Source organism: Gymnoscopelus braueri, assembly GCF_963280865.1.
Source record: "Gymnoscopelus braueri genome assembly, chromosome: 2".
NCBI classification, from domain to species: domain Eukaryota; kingdom Metazoa; phylum Chordata; class Actinopteri; order Myctophiformes; family Myctophidae; genus Gymnoscopelus; species Gymnoscopelus braueri.
The window spans coordinates 63482539-63502188 of record NC_137604.1 but is presented as its reverse complement, the minus strand read 5'-3'; the positions used below and the strand labels follow the sequence as shown (position 1 = coordinate 63502188).

General features: G+C 43.6%; 1 protein-coding gene across 2 annotated transcripts in view; it reads left to right on the top strand.

The window, feature by feature from the left end:
* Positions 1-19650, top strand: part of trim2a (tripartite motif containing 2a) — a 91246-nt gene that overhangs the window by 40729 nt on the left and 30867 nt on the right. The window lies entirely within an intron of this gene.

Here is a 19650-nt window from a genome sequence, read left to right as displayed (position 1 = left end):
GAAAATACTACAGGTTATATTATGTATAAGCTGAGACTGCCGCTAAGGGGCGACCCCAAAAAAACTACAGGTTACATGCACGTTATGTTTAGCTCCAGCATCCGAGCGAGGTGACGTGAACGGCTGGCTCTGCAGCCTAGGGTTGCCCCCTAAATAGTACTACAGTGTGTCATATATGTTGTCTTTATATGTATGTTATATGTATGTGTTCCGAATGAATGAAGGCCTCTGTAAGTCCTGTCTGTTTGTTTGTTGTTGTTTTTTTTTAAGGAGCATCCACTAGTCTACACCTTAGTGGAGACTATTCTTCCTGAGGTCCAGGTTTGTGCTTAAGTACAGTCTTGAGGTATTGTTACTTTAAAAAGCCCTTACAGCTATCTGTATTTTAACTTCCACTGCATACATCTCAGAGGCAGACAGTGTGCTTCTGCCCCTGCAAAACACCTTGAGAACGTTGGTAACTGTTTACTTTGAAGTGGTAGATAATTGCTGCAGAACCACTTCAGCCCTGCATACAGCTCAGCCATTTGGAAATTGCCGATCTACAAGCTCACAAGCTATTTCATCTCAAGCACTTCGTGCTTGTGGATCTGCTATTTTCAAAGGGAAACTTGTGCATGGGGACAGGCTGCCTATTAAACACTTCTCACGTTGGTGTCTCACTCCACTCCGATACCATTTTTTGTTTTTGGTACTTTGACCCAAGTACATGTCAGTGGATAGTGTAATCTGCTCCGTAAGCATTTTGTTTAGAGATTTTGTCCTGCTTAGGAATTTAAACAAGGAAGACAACCGCCTGCACGGGGTTCAGTGGTGGAAGCCAAGGTCACGAAGTATATTTACTCAAGTGCTCTACTTGAGTACATTTTGAGGGTCCCATTTTGTAATTCACTAGAGTGGTTCCAGTTTTCAATACTTTTACTTCTACTTAAGTGTACATTTCAGAAGCCGACATTGTACATTTACTCCAGTATGATTACTGGAAACCGTGGCTGTTTAGGCTAGCTCAATAGTGACTCATTGTGCTAGTAGAATCTGCTATTGTTGTTAGAGTTATGAACAGTCTGAAATACGCTATAACTATGATTCGTAATCCCAGAAATTAAGGACACAGATAACTAAGTGGTAGCCCTTAGATTAAAAGATTGGAGTCAGGTATTTTGGAAGATGGAAAAAGAGGAAAAAAAAGCGAGGAGAGAAATATGATGTTCAAATAAATTAGTTTCTTCAGAGAATTCTGCAGGAAAAAAAAACAGAAAAAAACAATAGCTTCCATACAGTAAGTGAGTCACTCCCCTCAGAGAGAGAGAGAGAGAGAGAGAGCCTGGCGCAGCACTATAGAAAAAAAGGGGGCACCCTGTGAACTGATCAGATCTTATATGCAGAAATAATGTACTGTGACCAAACTAAGCGTTATCCGTAATAATTGTATCAATTTGTAGATCTGCTATTTTCGTTAAATTTTATGCACAGTCTGCAATATGTTGTATACCTATGATTTGTATAATCCCAATAACCAACAGTTTACTTTCTTAGAAGTGACCAGACCAGAAACAACATGCAAGTGCACTAAGGTGATGTTCTTCTAAGTGATTGTTGACTCTGAACTGAATATCAGTAAAAAATATATATATATAATAATAATAAAGAAAAAAGCCAATTTGACCGTGTGGAGAAGTAAGTAGAGTGTAAGTGTAAAATAAATAGGTTATATTTAAAATAAGTAATAATAATAATAATTATTATTATAATGATTTTAAGAATGTAACAGTGGACAGAAAGCCCAAACGCTTCTATGTATTGTTACATTAGTATATCTATATTTTTTTATTACAACTATCTCAGACTTTAGAAATGGGTTGGTTTCACATTCGAGGACTGCAACACTGGTTGGCGGACGGTCATTTCTTTCTATGAACTGGAAACATGCAGTGGAAGGCCCTATAATTCTGTCTGATCGACATGCTGAGGCAGAGGGGCACCAACATTGCAAACTGCAGTGTTCACGAGACTCACTTCCGATGGCACCTATGGCATCCAGAGAGCAAGCCTTGGGAAAGCTTGCGTGACTTTTGACAAACTTTTATCTGTTACAGACACTGGAACTACTATGCCATGGAGAAGGACACACTTTCTAAGCAAGAAGTGGGAATATCTGAAGCAAGGTTGACTTACTGCTAATCGTTGTTGTTGGGGCCTCGACATGTGTAAACAAATACATTTTCTATCGCTCTGGGTAGGACACAATAAAAAAAATTAAAACAAATGTATTTCTGCGTTAACAAACAAACAATTAGTTGCACTAATATATTATAGAGTAAACCTGATTTTGACTCGCATAGATTAAAGTTTCAAAAGATCACATAATAATATTTCACCAGTAGTAATGTAATATTACATCTGATGTATAGTGACATCATAGACTAAAATAACTATAATAGCTTAATCAGAGAAAACAACCAAATTGAAGTGAAACTGTTGTAATATGTAGTGTTAAATAGAATGCCACAATCAAACTATATATATATTCAAATTAAACTAAATTATACAGGCCAATGTCAAATTAGTTAACTGAACGGAAACATGCTGTGTGCGTGTTGGCTCCTTTTGTGCTCTGGCTTGATTTGATTCACATACAGCGAAGTGAGGTGTTTGTGTGTGGTGCTCAGAATATCTCCCTCTTATGTTAATGGTCAGTGCGTTTGGTTTACATTATGAGAACATGCCGGGTTTTGGTTTCAAAAGAGGTCATACTTTACATCAGCAACCATGCGGTGTAAAATGTATCCAAGCATCTTGCTCATCATTGACCTAACGTTTATTTCAATTACCATGTGACCACTGATTGACCAAGGTGTGATTAAGGTTGGGTATGCTGTCGTTAACCTTAAGTGTTCTCTGAAACAGGTCATGGGTTGCAGAAGAGAATTGTACAATCTTGTACAGCCCGAGAATAATGTCAATTGACCTGTGCATAAAGCACAGGAAAGTTGTTTTGTTGTGTTTCCAATTACATTTTGTGTATGGTATGTGTTGTTGTGTATGTCAAAAAAAGGTAAAGGAGGGTGGCACCCTGGCCTCTGCACATTCCTATGCTGTGTGCCCTGCCGGGTGTCAGGTCAAGGAGGGAAATAATATGATAGAGATCAAAGACTCACCATCAAACCCCCACCCAAATTTTTTTTAGATAAAGGAGGGACACTACACATTTAATTTGAGTAGTACCAATATCACTCTCAGCCAGACAGGAACATACCATTGTTTCATGGGGTACATCTATGCTGCCCAAGGCCACTGAACGACCCCAGAATACATATTAATTTTGATTTTGATTTTGATAGTAATGTTGGGGGACATAATCTGATCGTAGCGATCTCCCTGGCAGCTTTAGGCACAGTATTTATAGGCTGTCTTGCCCTTCGCAAATGGCAAGTGATAAGAGAGCAGTGACAGAGTGATCCCAATACACACCACAGAAACATTATATTGCCACCTGGGCCCCAATGCTGAACTTGACGAAGAACACCCCTGCACAATATCTACGCCCCGACTTTCGACCTCAAGGAGGGTACGGATCTGACTGGCGCTTGGGGGTTGGGGCCCCTGTGTATAATACGGGGGGCTCCGGTCTCAGGCCCCAGGAGGGTACGGACCCGGGGGCTCGGGAGTGGGACCTCCGTCTCTTAGCTCATTCAGTGCCAAGTACATTTGTTAATGGCACTGGATGGGTTGGGGGGGGGGGCCTAGTCTTGGGCTCTGTCGGAACCTCCTCCTCCGGGCTCGGAAAAGTGACCACCTCAACCAGAGGAATTGGAGAAGAAACCAAAAATGCACACAGAGAACAAGATAAATGATTTTTTTTTTTAAATATATATATATTACACATGTTAGAATAGTTGCTTGTAAAGGAAAACTCAGTGGGAATGCCCCACTGAGGGACCCTAAGTTTAGCAATGCAATATGGAATCAAATGATGTAATTGTCCCCAATAAGAGCTCATGTCCAGATGGTAGGTTTGGGACTGCCCCAGCCTAGTTCAGAGTTTCCCCTTCAAAGAAAAGGGTTTTCCTCGGCTCACATGACTCAAAAAGAGAATAATGGGACCTGATTTTTTTAAACATGAAATATGTTATGCAAGTGGATAATTTCTATAAAGTACTGTTTAAGTGTTTAATCTTGTGTTGTTGTGGGTACTAAATTCGTACCCAAGGAGGGCTTGATGGTCCATTGTGGAACCTTGGGCCGTCAACCTTTACTTTATAGAGTGCAGTCAGAAGACAGGCCTTGATAGCCACAGCGTTGATATACTGAATGTAATAGATAAGAACTTCAGAATTCTCCAGGCGCTCAACCGAACGCTTGTTTGCATGCAGACTTAGATGTGGAGCGAATTGCCTTCGTGATATATCAGGTCGTATTGTTTTAATATCATTAATTTGCTGTTCTTTTATTCACATAGTATAGAGGGAATCTCCCTTGTTTGTCAATAAAGATGCCTTGCGCATGTAAAAGGTAATTTCTGTGTATGTCGTCTATAAACTGGACTTTAGGGTTTATTGAACCAAGAGTGACAGGTCTGTCACGGCACATCAACACACACACACACACATACACATACACATACACACACACACACACACACACACACACACACACACACACACACACACACACACACACACACACACACACACACACACACACACGAGAGAGAGAGAAAAGAATAGACAATGGAGAGAGAGACGCACACACACACACACAGAGAGAGAGAGTGAGAGAGTGAAATGGGGACAGAGAACTGGGCGGGAAAAACAGCTGAGGTCAGTTCTCTAGAAAGATACAGTATCAGAATGGAGAGGGAACAGAGTGGGAAGCAGCAGCAGCCATGCTGGTGTCAGCCCAGTCCAGCCATCATAATGGAACCATCTACACCTTAGTAGAACTGTCTATCTCTGCTGTCTGTCACACAGGTGAGTGTATGGCTCTAATGTGGTCTGTGCTTTAAACGGATGCAGGAAGACTTGCCACCTAAACATTGTGGACAACTCAATGTTAAATTGCCAATTTGTTTTCCAAAATGTAAAGGAAGAAAGAATTTGAAAAATGGTCTCAAGTCATGTAAAAGTATACATGATTTGAACATTATAATCAGACCTAAATGTACCCTTCAACTTCTAGTTTATGCCCATAATGACTGGCTATCCACAGGTGTTGTAGCAATTTGTAGTAGTTGTAGAAATATTAGGCCTTAAATGGCAAATGTTTAAGCGTGTTCAAATCATGTATATACTTTACATTTATGCATTACTTCAGACAAATTCTTTATTTGTTTGTTTACACTTTGGAAACAAATTGCCAATTTAACATTGAGGTGCCCACAATGATTCCACGGAAATAGATCGGGGGAGCTTATAGATCGGCTGTTTTTGAGAAAAGTTTAGGGAAAAAAGGAGCGGCGGTGTCCGACGGTCAAATAATGTATGTATGGTTTAAAGTAAAGGACAGGTCAGCGATGTTTGTCTCTGTGGATCTAACTTCATGTCCAAATATCGCTATGCAGAAAGATGACCTTTTGGTTGTGGAATTGTAGAAATGTGTTACAACAATAGTAAGGTTGCTTCTCCATTGTTTCTTGAGAAGTGTGTTGTTTTGCTTGTAGAGGTTTGTCGTGTAACGTCATAGGTCTAGTTTCTTTTGTTTATAATTGGAATGATTAAGAGCCTGATTAATTCATGTCATGTGCTGGTAGAGTTTGCTGGTATGATTACAGTGTTGTGTTGTATTATTTATTGTCTCTGTCGGGTGGAAACCTCATATGTCCAAAACTTTTCAGGATTCAAATTCAAAAGCATCAAAAGTAGCAGATCTACAAGCTCAAAACACGCCGCTTCGCGCCGCGTTTCGAAATTGTAGATCTGCTACTTTTGATGCTTTTGTGTGACGCTGTGGTATGATCAAGTAGGGCAACAATTTACGAAAAAAATATGGAGATATCATTGCTGTTTCTGCCCGACAACAACGATATGTTGATTTGACCAGTAGTATCTGTACTCTTTGACTCAGGCACTGGGATGGAGTTCTTTGTCCATCACTGCCTATTGAGTTTGCTGCCATGTTTACAGTGTTGTGTGTTACAATAATAGACCAACAATGACCTCAACAGTGTGTAATGCGTTAACTACATGGGTGTGTACCCTACAACACAGAGGATAGGTTACAGTACCAGGGTGTTGTTTAAATGCTCAGAGTGTGTGTGTGTGTGTGTGTGTGTGTGTGTGTGTGTGTGTGTGTGTGTGTGTGTGTGTGTGTGTGTGTGTGTGTGTGTGTGTGTGTGTGTGTGTGTGTGTGTGTGTGTGTGTTGTGACATGACGTGTGTTTCGTGTAAGCAGATGAATGCATGTACTGGATGTGTATAATCTGATCTTTTCACACCCACTCTAAGTATTATTGATATGGAGGACACAGCGTTCTTCTTCAGAACAACAAGTTTTGTGCGTGTGTGTGTGTGTGTGCGTGTGTGCACTGTGCATGTGACATCGTATACTGAATCGAGGCTCTTGATTTCTGTGTGGGCAGAAACTCATCAGTGTGCATGTTTTGGAGATTTGTCCTCATCTTGCACTTACTTACTTACTTACTCCTCTTCGTCCCCAATGGGACATAAGGCTTCAATGAGCGCTCTCCATTGCATTCGGTCCCTGGCAGCATGTTGCGCCTCTCCCCATGACAGGTTCATCTGTTCCAACTCTTGTGTCACAGTTCTGCGCCAGGTGGTTTTGGGCCTCCCAGGTTTTCTTTTGCCTGGTGGTGTCCATTTTAAGGCAACCTTTGTGATGTGGTCCTGCTCCATCCTCAGCACATGTCCCAGCCATCTCAGGCGTCTGTGTGTAATATCCTTGGTGATGCTCCGGCTCCTTGTATGTTTGTACAGTTCAATATTGGAGATTTTATTAGGCCAAAAGATCTGGCATATTCGTCGGAGGCATCTGTTGTGGAACACTTCCATTTTCCTCATGTCTGTTTTGACCACTCGCCAGCTCTCGGAACCATACAGCAGAACAGACTTGACATTGCTGTTGTATAGGAGCATCTTGGTTTTAAGACTGTACTGCTTTGATCTCCAGATTGAACGGAGTTGGGAGAAGGCACCCTGAGCCTTTCCCAGCCTTGCCTTAATGTCTTTTGATGCCCCGCTGTCCTTACTGAGGAGGCTGCCCAGATAAGTGAAATCTTCCACAAACGCAAGTGGTTCCTCATCAACCAGGACGGGTCCTGTGGGGATGGTGTTGACACACAACACTTGTGTTTTGGAGATGTTGATACTGAGTCCGACCTGTCTGGCAAAGTTGTTAAGCCTGTCAGTTTTAGCCTGCATGTTGTTGTGGTTGGTTGATAGGAGAGCAAGATCGTCAGCGAAGTCAAGATCTTCCAGCTGGGAGAATAGAGTCCATTGGATGCCTCTGGGTCTGTCAGCTGTGGTGTTGGTGGTAATCCAGTCTATGGCGGCAAGGAAGAGGATAGGAGAGATGATGCACCCCTGTCTCACTCCGGACTGCACAGGAAACCACTCAGAGAGTGTAATCGACACAGTGATAACAGCGAGAGACGTTGCGGACAAACCATAAAATCCAGACTGCTCACCAAAGAGCTGTTTGGAATTTCCCATTATCTCTCCCCCATCCTGACATCAAAGATGACAACCAGGAAGGAACGGCAGATCTGGCAAGAAGACAAGCCTTGGAGATCAGGCAGACAGACGCTCCTCACCTTCACACAGAGGGGGGGGGTGAAAAAGGCATTGTCCTTTGTGACCCACACACACACACACACACACACACACACACCCACACAGACAACTTCCCCCCCCTCTCTCTCTCACCCTTTCTCCCTCTTTTTGAGCGCATGGAAAATTATGTTTTCACCACAAAGAAGACATTACACGTGACCTCATGGAGAGACATGTGGACAATAAGGGACAATAATGTGAAAATGTATTACTATGCGGTATTTCCAAATGTATGCCTGGTGTTTAGAAGTGACCGGGGCACGACCCAAGGGGGGCCCATGGCTGACCTGGGTCATAAAATCCACTGAAGGGTCTGCTTCCCCTCCCCGTGACTCAGAGTCAGCAATCCCACAGCAGATAAAGGAATTAGCATAGTAATGACATTTGACCACTTCAAAGAAATCTAGGGGCATAAAGGCTCCTCACAAACACTACTCTTAGCTCAAAGCCGCCAAGGGATGATCTCCCTGGCTCTCCCATCACCAACCAAGGACGAGGAGGGTTAACCAGCCTTCCTAGGGCTCTTCAACACGGGACCTCCTGTCGGCTCCATCCAACCAACGACGCGATCCAAGGGACACACAAGTCCCCGTAGCACGGAGGCCTACCACGGCCTCACTCTCGTCTACCCGCGGCAGCGAGCACCGAAAGAGCACCAGTGCGCCCTTCTCCAAGAGGACATCACCGCGGTCAACTCGGCGACCCGGCCTCCGCCACCGTCGACGCCAACTCAGTATTGCCTTTGCACTGAGATTCCCGAACTCTGAGACCACTCGCTAGAACCAGTGCCAAGTTGGGCTTTAAAGCGCGCCTGTGTACCTTTCTCCCGAAATCCAGAGTCTCCGGACTCAGGCCCCTATCCAGGGTCTAAAGGTGTGTTGAACCATTTTGATTTGTGCATTAATCTTAAGGCGACGTTACTGTGTTTACAAGAGAATATCTGTTATAGTTGAGCATAGCTCAGAAGGTTTTACAATAATGCATCCCCAATGCGATTCCTTCTTTTACTCTCTGTGACTTTTTCTCTCTCCTGTTTTCTTATCTCCCCACATTAACTCCATACACAACATAAGTTTCTGTTTCCCAAGCGTTGCTTTATAAATACTTGTAACGGTGAAGTCTGAATAAACCCAATTTTATTGTAATGGAAAGTAATGATGTTTGGTGTCTTTTGTCCAACCAGTTAAAGATTATCTCTCTCTGATTAAAATGACATTTATATAAACCTGTCCCAAGAACTCACGTTACATTACAGTGACGTAAGTTTCAATAATAATAATATATATATATATATCTATATGTATGTATTATTATATTGTAATTGATTCATAAATTATATTTATATGGTTTATGAGATAATTACGTCCTGTGTTCATATGCTGCGATCTCATCCAGTGTCATGATCATTACAAGAGGTTACTTCCGAGGATGACACTACACTCAAACTGTTCATAGAATGTTTTTATGATGGAGATGATCTTTGATGGTATTCCATAGGAGTGCAGTATCTTCCAGAGGGTGTTTCGGTGGACACTGTCGAAGGCCTTCCTGAAATCCACGAAGTTGATGAAGAGGGGTGTGTTCCATTCCAGGCACTGCTCTATTATGTTTCGCAGCGCAAAGATTTGGTCCATACATCCTCTTCCCTTCCTGAAGCCTGCTTGCTCCTGTCTAAGCCTGCCGTCAATGGCAGTCTCCATCCTGTTGAGAAGGACTCTGCAGAACACCTTGCTTGGAATTGATAATAGTGTGATTCCACGCCAGTTGTCGCAGTTCTTGGTGTCGCCCTTCTTGGGGATTTTGACAATAAGACCTTTGGACCAGTCTTCAGGGATGGTGTCACTGTTCCAAATGTTTTGGAAGAGGTCCGTCAGCACTCGAGTTGATGTAGGGACGTCTGCCTTCAGCATCTCAGCATGGATGGCATCAATGCCACATGCTTTGCCACTCTTTAGGGTTAGGATGGCGGCTTTAACCTCAGCAGAGTCAGGGGGGTTGATGTTGATTTCCAGGATATCATCTGTTGTTGTGATGTTGGCTGGTTCTTCTGGCTCAGGGAGGTTGAGTACTTCCTGGAAGTGTTGGACCCATCTAGCTGCTTGTTCGCGCTCTGATGTACAGATGTTGCCATTCTTGTCCCTGACTTGGGTAGTTTGGTTTGTACATTTGCCGCAGAGTCGCTTGGTGATCTTGTACACTGTGCCCAGATTTCCATAGGCTGCAGCCTTCTCTGCTTCACTTGCCAGGTGTTCAACAAAGACCCTCTTGTCTCTCCTGGCACTCCTCTTCACCTCTTTGTCCTTGTTTTTATAGGACATGTTGGCTTTCTCAAGGAGTCGTTGGGACTTGGTGTTCAGAGCCTTTGCCTTCAACTGCTTTCTCTCTTCAATTTTCTGCCAAGTGTTAGCCGATATCCATTCTTTGGCCCCCTTCTGTTTGAAGCCCAGGACCTTTTGTGCTGTTTCAGAATATATGGTTTTGATGACCTTCCATTTACTGTTTATGGTGGGTTCTTCTTCTTCTGAGGAAGCCTCTAGTGTGCTGAAGCGGTTTCTGAGTTCCACCACGAACTCCTTGTTTTTCTTTGGATACTGGAGTTTTGCAATGTCCAGTTTCTTCTGCCGGTGGCCTTGTGGGATTGACTTCTTCAACTTGAGTTTGATGGTGGCAGCGATTAGGTAGTGGTCGCTAAAGGCATCTGCTCCCCGATAAGCTCTAACATCCTGAAGTGACCTGCGCCATTTACCATTTATGATAATGTGGTCAATTTGGTTGATGGTCCTACCATCAGGTGACTTCCATGTGAGCTTATGGATGTTCTTGTGTGGGAAGATGGTACCGCCGATGACCAAGTTGTTACTCATGCAGAGATCGGCAAGGCGTTCACCATTGTCGTTTCTTTCGCCACATCCGTGCCTGCCCATTGCCCTCTCATAATTGGAGTTGTCGGTTCCCACTTTGGCATTCATGTCACCAGTTAAGAGAAGCATGTCATGTTGGGGTACCTTTGAAACCGCCGTTTGTAGTTGTTCATACCAGTCTTCTTTGACCTCCTCCTCAGCCTCGTTGGTTGGTGCGTAGCACTGTAAGATGGTGAGTTTACAGAACTTTGAGTACGGAGGCGTACTCGGATCAGCCTCTCACTTACTGGTTCCCACTCCAGCAAGGTTTTGGCTTTCTCCTTGGATATTAGGATGGCTACACCATGTGTGTGGTAGTTCTCATGGCCCGAATGGAGGATGACAGACCCATCATGCAGGACTTGACGTCCGGAGCCAGTCCAGTGACTTTCACTTATCCCCAGGATGTCCAGGTGGTACCTCTTCATCTCACTGAGGACTTGTGCTGTCTTGGTGGTCTCATACATGGTTCGGACGTTCCATGCTCCAATGCGGATCATGGTTTTAGGCCCCAGTAGGCCCTTTTTCACACTCCTGACTTCCTTCCGGCTTTCATCAGGAGTGGTCATGCTGCCACCCAAAGAATTAGGGTAGCCGGGGTCTACTATGGGCCTGATGTCAATAGGATTGTTCATTGTAGTTTCTGTAACGATAAGTTGTTTTACGGGGTGGCATTGTTAGCGCCACGCCCAACCCCCAACCTGGAGGGCCAGTGTGCTGCCTTTCGTCTCACTCCTCACCCAAGACCTGTCTGGTATGGTTAGACCTGCCAGGAGCCCAAGGCTCCCCCCAGCATAGCTCTCAGGGTCATAGAAGCACCCAAGCCTCTCCACCACGACAAGGTCACAGCACAGGGAGAAGTCATCTTGCACTTGTTGAATGGTATTTCATCTGTAGCTTACATGTTGCTGTTTACTGACCCAAAAAACACAAGTATTTCCATAGAGGGCTTTTAAAATGGCTTGGTTTTTCCAGTAACTCTCTCTGTGGCTGCTCAGGTTTCTGAACTCTCTGCCATACTATTGTTCTTTTTAGCTGGATGACTTGACCTGTGTTTGATGTTGCAGTCCAAAGTGGTGGAAGAAGTACCTTTTACTGAATTAAAAGTAGCAATAACACAATGAAGAATATTCCTTTACAAGTAAAGGTCCTGTATTCATAATATTACTTAGTAAAAGTACAGATGCACGGGCATCAAAATATACCTACAGTACTGAAAGTAAAAGTACTCATTATGCAGAATGTCCCAGTTCACAAGTTCTTTGTCAAAATCTTTAAAAAATAAATAGCAGATCTACAAGCTCACAATGCATTGCTGCTAGTGCCACACCGGGACATGAACACAAGCAGTGAGTCTGTATAGTGCAGCTTTACCACTGAAAACCCATTGATTAGTAAAGCTGCGTTCACAAACTGCACACATATTAGCTGTCCATGGTCTGTTGTTAAGGACTGTCTGTGTCTTCACACAACAGGGAGACGTTTCATGGGTCTCTGCAAGTCTTTTCTATGGAGTGAGATATTTCCATCTCTCTCCCTCCCTTCTCTCTCTCTCTCTCTCTCTCTCTCTCTGAGCGTGACACACACACACACACACACACACACACACACACACACACACACACACACACACACACACACACACACACACACACACACACACACACACACACACACACACACACACACACACACACACACACACAATTACTACTTGTGAGGACATCAAAACGTTATACAAGGTGAAAGACAGACACACTATTCTGTCCATCTAGTCTGGGGTTAGTCATTATTCTGTGCATTGTGTCTGTTTCCGGAAGAGGAGGAGGGTCATCCTACGGTCAACATAGCTCTCCTTCACACTCTATGAAGAAACCATGCCACTGACTATAGAGGAGATGGATTCTTCTTTTCATGCATCCTCTCAGAGCCCTGTGGCGTTCACACAATGTGACTGGATGCAAGAAGTATAAAGGCCTCATTCAGGACATTTGAGGTTAATGTTTCTCCTCTCCTTTTGTCACACCCTCGGGTCCTCTGTGTGATACGACAGTTTAAAGTCCATCGGTCGACACAGATCCTGTGCATTTACGTCATGTTGTCCCATGTTGCGCTGATCAGAGCGATGGCCACAGAGTTATGGCCATTTGAAGTGTTAAACTTCTGGCTCCTGGGGTTCCTATGTGTGCAATTTAGTTTTTGTGTGTGTGAATATTTCTCATGATAGACCCCTGAACAGTGTTTGTGCCAAATTTGGTGCGGATTGTTGCAACGGTGCGCCTGTGGCCCCTTGGGCCCTCCTTGGGGCCCTTGGTGTGACTGTTCTCATGGCAGACACCCTGAACAGTGTTTATGCCCGGTTTTGAGCAACTGTGCGCTGCCTTGCAAGTCCGGATGTTACGTTTGTGCCCTGGTGCCCTGCTCTAGGCCATTTTAATAGGAGTATCTGTCCTGTAGCTGCTGTAAAGCCATGGCAACTGAATGTCCCCCGCGGGATCAATAAAGGTCCATCTATCTGTTAGAGTGTCTGTGGTTATAGTTGGCACAGTACTGTGTTGTTTCCCCTCCATATTTATCTCTTTCTCTCCCACTTTCTTTCACTCAGTGCTCTATAGATTCCATTCAGGCCTGGATTTGCTTTGGGGGGGGGTCCATGCCTCTGCCTCTGCTTTTGATATCCCCCTCTGAGCTTGTATCTGCTACTGTACAGCATGTATGTTATTTGTCATATGAAGAAGCATAGGACTTCAGTGGTTAGGAAAATGCCCCCCCCCCCCTGTTTTTTTCCAACAAATCAAACCCTGATCCCAGTCTCCCCCCTCCTTCCTCTTCCTCTCTCTTTCTTTCCCCATCTCTCTATCGCTCTCTCACTCTTTCTTTCCATCTATTTAGTGTTCTCCCTCTCTTATCCTCCATCCCTCTTACACTTGTTCTTTCCCCCCTTTCTCTCTCTCTCTGTCCCTCTCTCCTCCTCCCTCCCTCTCTGTCTTTTGGCGTTCTCATCAATGCACATTCACACGTTCAGTGAGTCAGCAGGATGGTACCCCACACGCACGCACGCACACACACACACACACACACACACACACACACATACACACATGTGCGAGCATGCATGCACGCACACACACACACACACACACACACACACACACACACACACACACACACACACACACACACACACACACACACACACACACACACACACACACACACACACACACACACACAGAGGGTACCAGCAAGGCTTCGTTCTGTCCGTCGGCCAATAGCAGCTCACCGTGCCGCACATGCTCCTAGTGCTGCAGTGAGACAGCACTTATACTGGAGAGAGAGAGAGAGAGAGAGAGAGAGAGAGCAGAGAGAGAGAGAGAGAGAGAGAGAGAGAGAGAGAGAGAGAGAGAGAGAGAGAGAGAGAGAGAGAGGATGTGAGGATGGGAGGGAGAGAGAAAAGATGCTCAGAGCTGCATTCCATCTGAGGTTGCCCGCCCCCCCTCTCCATCTCTCTCTCTCTCTCTCTCTCTCTCTCTCTCTACCCCCCCCCCCCCACCACACACACACACACTGGATCTCTCCTCACACACACGTCCTGTCATCTGCTGTTTGTGTCGTAGTTTCAGCCCAGCCCACACTGACTTGTTGACCGCTGTGGACGACTGCTTCTGTCCGTCCGTCCGTCCGTCCGTCCGTCCGTCCGTCCGTCCGTCCGTCCGTCCGTCCGTCATTCAGTCAGTCAGTCAGTCAGTCAGTCAGTCAGTCAGTCAGTCAGTCAGTCAGTCAGCCAGTCAGTCCTCATATGGAGGAAGCGTGCGTCTCGGATGCTGCGTCCCGGACCGGGGGAAGCCTGTTGATTGGTTCATAGATGCATCTCTGTGCTTGTAAGTCACTCTGTCCGTCTCGTTCAGACCAGACATGACATGTCAGTGATGTCATATCTTCACCCCGGGCTGAGCTCATACTGTTGTAGCCTTGTTGCTTCCAAAGTACGACAGAACATAAATGAAAAAGAGCATGTGTTTGTTGTGTTGTTTAGACCGATGCTAGGTTCATTGCTTGCCTGGTATCCTATAGTTTTCAAATGTACAGAATGTTATTTAGATGCTGGATGCTGTTTAACAGGCGCTATAGGTTAATTGTTTACCTGGTATCCTAGTTTCTTTGAGGCACTACGTTGGTCCCTCTGCACTCTATTTAAGTGATTATTTACCTTGATTTATTGGCTAGGGTTCATGCTTACTCTGCTTGTGAGTCTCTCTGGATGAGAGCGTCTGCTAATTGTTCATTGTAAATTATCAAAATCAAAGCTTAGATAAGCAGTGGTGTAAAGTAACTAAGTACATTTACTCAAGTACTGTACTTAAATACAATGTTGAGGTACTTTACTGGAGTATTTCCAATTTTCAATACTTTTACTTTTACTCCACTACATCTCTGTGGACAATATTGTACTTTTACTCCACTACAATTATTTGAAAACTTTAGTTACTAGCTACTTTGTAGATATAAATTATTGCATTATAAAACATACATTAACCATTATAGCCCTATTTTATACTTGGACTATTTGGAAATAGCCGATCTACTAGCTCACAATCGCGACGCATTGTGATCTTGTAGATCTGCTATTTTCAAAAAAAATTAGTACTTCTACTTTTGGTACTTTAAGTATATTTTGATGCCAATACTTTTGTACTTTTACTCAAGTAGCATTTTGAACACAGGCCTTTTACTTATTTTATTATTTTTTATTATTTCTATATTGTGGTATTGCTACTTTTACTTAGGTAAAATATCTGAGTACTTCCTCCAGCACTGTAGATAGGTGGGTGTGCTTTCCCCTCAGCAGTGCAATGTAAAACGATGTCACTCTGTCCCTGTGTGGAGGCTGTGTTCCGCTGTGGAGCAGATTACTGTCGCTTCATGTCAGCTGGACTGTGCTGTGGTTACATAAGAGGGACTCTGTGGCTGGCATCGTTTAGCTCACTGCTTCCAAACCTGAGGCCCGGGGACCACCAAGGGGTCCTAAATGGATACTTTACGGGTCCTGTAACTCTCTGTGTACAAATGCAACCAAAACGTTGGACCCTTATGGGTCTGTAACTCTTTTTTTTTTTTTTTTTTTTACCTATTTAACCCATTAAACCTGAGGCCGATTCAAAAAATGCTTTCTGAATCAGTAGTTCTCACACTTTCAAGATTTTTCAAGAATGTCCAGCTTGTAGATCTGCTATTTTTTAATTGGCTATTCAAAAATAGCAGATCTACAAGCTGAACATTCTTGTTGTAGACATTCTTGTAGACTCTTGTAAAATCTAAAGTGACACAGACGCTTTCCCCACAAGACAAACTAAGAGCAAATTCTTATGTACAATTGTGGACTGGCAAAACACACAGCCTTTTGAGGGAGAGTTAAAAGCAAATGAACAAAAACAGTTGCATTTGTACACTCTGAGAGTACTGAGACCCTTACGGGTTCATTTGGTTGCTTTTTTACGCTCTCAGAGTTAAATAAGCATTGAGGATCTTACAGTATAGATTGGGGTACCGGAGATAAAAATGGGGGTCTGTGGGCCTAATGCATGTCAAACTGGGGGTCCTTGAAATGACAAAGGTTGAGAAACACTTGTTTATCTGGCTGACGGGGGCTTCCAGACCATCTGGTCTGATATCAGACGGCTGGTGTTGACCTGTTGTGTCTGTGTGCAGGATTTATGAAGCTGCTTTGATCGTCTGTTATATCATTCACATTTCATGCTCTGATTATCTGCCTTCACTGCAGTGCTCTGCCTCTGACTCATGAGTGACCGAAGTGGTCACTTACTGTGTGTGTGTGTGTGTGTGTGTGTGTGTGTGTGTGTGTGTGTGTGTGTGTGTGTGTGTGTGTGTGTGTGTGTGTGTGTGTGTGTGTGTGTGTGTGTGTGTGAGTTTGCGTGCGTGCGTGCGTGCGTGCGTGCGTGCGTGCGTGCGTGCGTGCGTGCGTGCGTGCGTGCGTGCGTGCGTGCGTGCGTGCGTGCGTGCGTGCGTGCGTGCGTGCGTGCGTGCGTGCGTGCGTGCGTGCGTGCGTGCGTGCGTGCGTGTGCGTGCGTGTGCGTGCGTGCCTGCGTGTGTGCAGGTGCGCCTGCGTGTTCCAGTTATATGAATGAATGATTGGTTGTGCTCATTTTTAAAGTTTACCAGACCCGATTTATTAATCGGTAACATATTATATAACTGATTGATAGCTGTGATGGGAACTTTGGGAGGAGGATGATATGTAGTTTATGAATGAATGAGACATCGTGGCTGCTTTCAGTACAGTGATGATTTAATTTATGTGCACAGTAATATCCTGTGTGTTAACTCTTTCACTGCCAATAAAATAAAAAAAATATTGCGAACTTTGCCAGATTTGTTTTTTGTTTTTTCAAAGAAAAAAAAAAGTGCTTAGGAAGCGAGATACAGCCTTTTTCAGTTATAGGTTAAACAAAGAGTGGATGGAGCTGCAAATCTTCAGATAATGATATCTTGGGTTCTGTTCTGAACACTTTAAAAAAAAAAAAAAAAAAATTAAAACTCGGGATTTCTCGTTCTGGCACTGAGGGTATAACCATAAAACTCGGGATAACTCGGGCTTGGCACTTAATGTAACTCAGAGAGTGTACAAATGGATCCAAATGGACCCTAACAGTTCCGTACCTCAGAGATCACACTGTAGAGTTAAATTAACTCTACTGTGTGACAAACAAAAGCAAACATGTGGGGGTTCTCAAACGTTTTTATACCAGGAAGGGAGACCTTGTTTTTGGTGACCCCACACTTAATTTGTAGAGCAATTTCAAAGTTGAAATAAAGCATTTAAAAGTAATAATGCTAATGCATACACCGGTAGCCTTGAATAGGAATATTTATTAGAAAATACATATTCAGCACTTATTCATATGGTGTCTTGTTTAAAAGCTACGGAAAAGTGTTTCTGTACAATACAATATCGTCTCTGTCGGGTGGAAACCTCATATGTCCAAAACTGTTACTTTTCAGCATTCATATTCAAAATTAGCAAAAGTAGCAGATCTACAAGCTCGAAGAGCTTGTAGATCTACTACTTTTGATGCTTTTGTGTGACGCTGTAGTATGATCAAGTAGGGCCACAACAAGTTAAATATGGAGATAAGAGGTTTCTGCCCGACAGAAACCTCCGAGAGAGAGAGTGACAGAACACAGCGATGAGAGGAGAAGGAGGAGGAGGAGGAGACGATAATTTCCCTGCGGGCGTTTTATCCTTGTTTCTGTGTTTGAAACAGAGACAATGAGAACGATGACATACATTCCCTTTTAAACAGCCGGTTCTCCTCTCCGGGGACTGGAGAGGATGAAGGTCCTCTCCAATGCACTGACACACCAAAGAAGATGCTACTGTAGATATGGAACCATTTCATCACACATAGCAGCGGTGGCTTATGGGTTATCACAGCGGTGAACCTTAGTGTGTTCCAAAGGGGAGTTCCTATTTGACAGTGTTATATAATAAGAAATGTTGTACATAATTTAGTTTGTGCTGAGTGGTGTTTCCCTGAACATAATTCACTGTGTCATGAAATATGAATCAACTCAAAGTGCTTCAACTGTACCCGGTACAGCCAACCACCTTCCACAGATCCCTGCCTGCATGGGAGAAGAGCTACATATGAAAGCCCTACTTAAAGGGATTAGTCACCCTCATGGATATTTTTTAGTTTTTGTCGCATTCCTAAGCCAATAATTTGATGACCAGCGGACCGGTAAGCAGCGGTTCCGGTAGAAGACAAAGGAGACTCTTTGTGTCTCCTACCGGAACCGCTGCCGGTCATCAAATGATTGTCTTAGGAATGCGACAAAAACAAAACAATATCCATGAATTCAATATACATACAATACATCTGGATCTTGCAGTGCAGTCTGTGTCTGTCAGACTTTTAGGCTTCGTCAACTAAAGTTACACAGGGCAGATATGACAAATAAGGTACATATTTAATAACTTAATAAACATTAACACATAGTGGATATAGCCGATCTACACACTCAGCTTGTAGATCTGCTATTTCCACTAATTTTGAAAATGTTTGAAAATATATGAAAAATATTAACATGAAAATAATTATGACGATTATCACGATTATTCAAAAAAAAAATGCGATTATCTCAAATAATTGTCATTAGGTGATTATGTTGTGAACGGCCTTCTACTAACATTCATTGATTGACCCCCCCCAAACTGCTGTTTAACCATTTCCACTCACCTTCTCTCTTCACACAATTCCTGCTTGTAATGGAAAACTAATTATATCCATCAGCCAGTTCCATGCTCTTTTTAACCACAGGCTTTATATTTCCCTTTTTTCTCCTATTTTTTCTCAATGGAACCAAATGGACGGGTCCATTTGGTTCCATGCGAACACTATCAGAGTTAAGTTTAACGTCGTAAAAAGGATTTGTGGGGTATTTGTAGTTGAAGTTCAACCTTGTGGTCCCAGCAGGTCAATGTGTTTGTTCGTTTGTTTGTCTGTTTTTGTCCGTTTCCTGTGTCCTAGTGTGAGGAAGGAAAAGGCTAATCTAGCATGCCTGTCAATGCTTTGATCTCCACAAAGCATTCTGTCTGTCTGTCTGTCTGTCTGTCTGTCTGTCTGTCTGTCTGTCTGTCTGTCTGTCTGTCTGTCTGTCTGTCTGTCTGTCTGTCTGTCTGTCTGTCTGTCTCTCTCTCTCTCTCTCTGCGTGTGTGTGTGTGTGTGTGTGTGTGTGTGTGTGTGTGTGTGTGTGTGTGTGTGTGTGTGTGTGTGTGTGTGTGTGTGTGTGTGTGTGTGTGTGTGTGTGTGTGTGTTTGTCTCTCTCTCTCCCTCTCATGGATTAAAAACGACTGATTTCAGTCATTTGGATTCCATAGAAGATTAGAGCATTTGAAGTGGTCAAACTAGTAATTATATTCAGAATCATCTTCCATAAAACCCT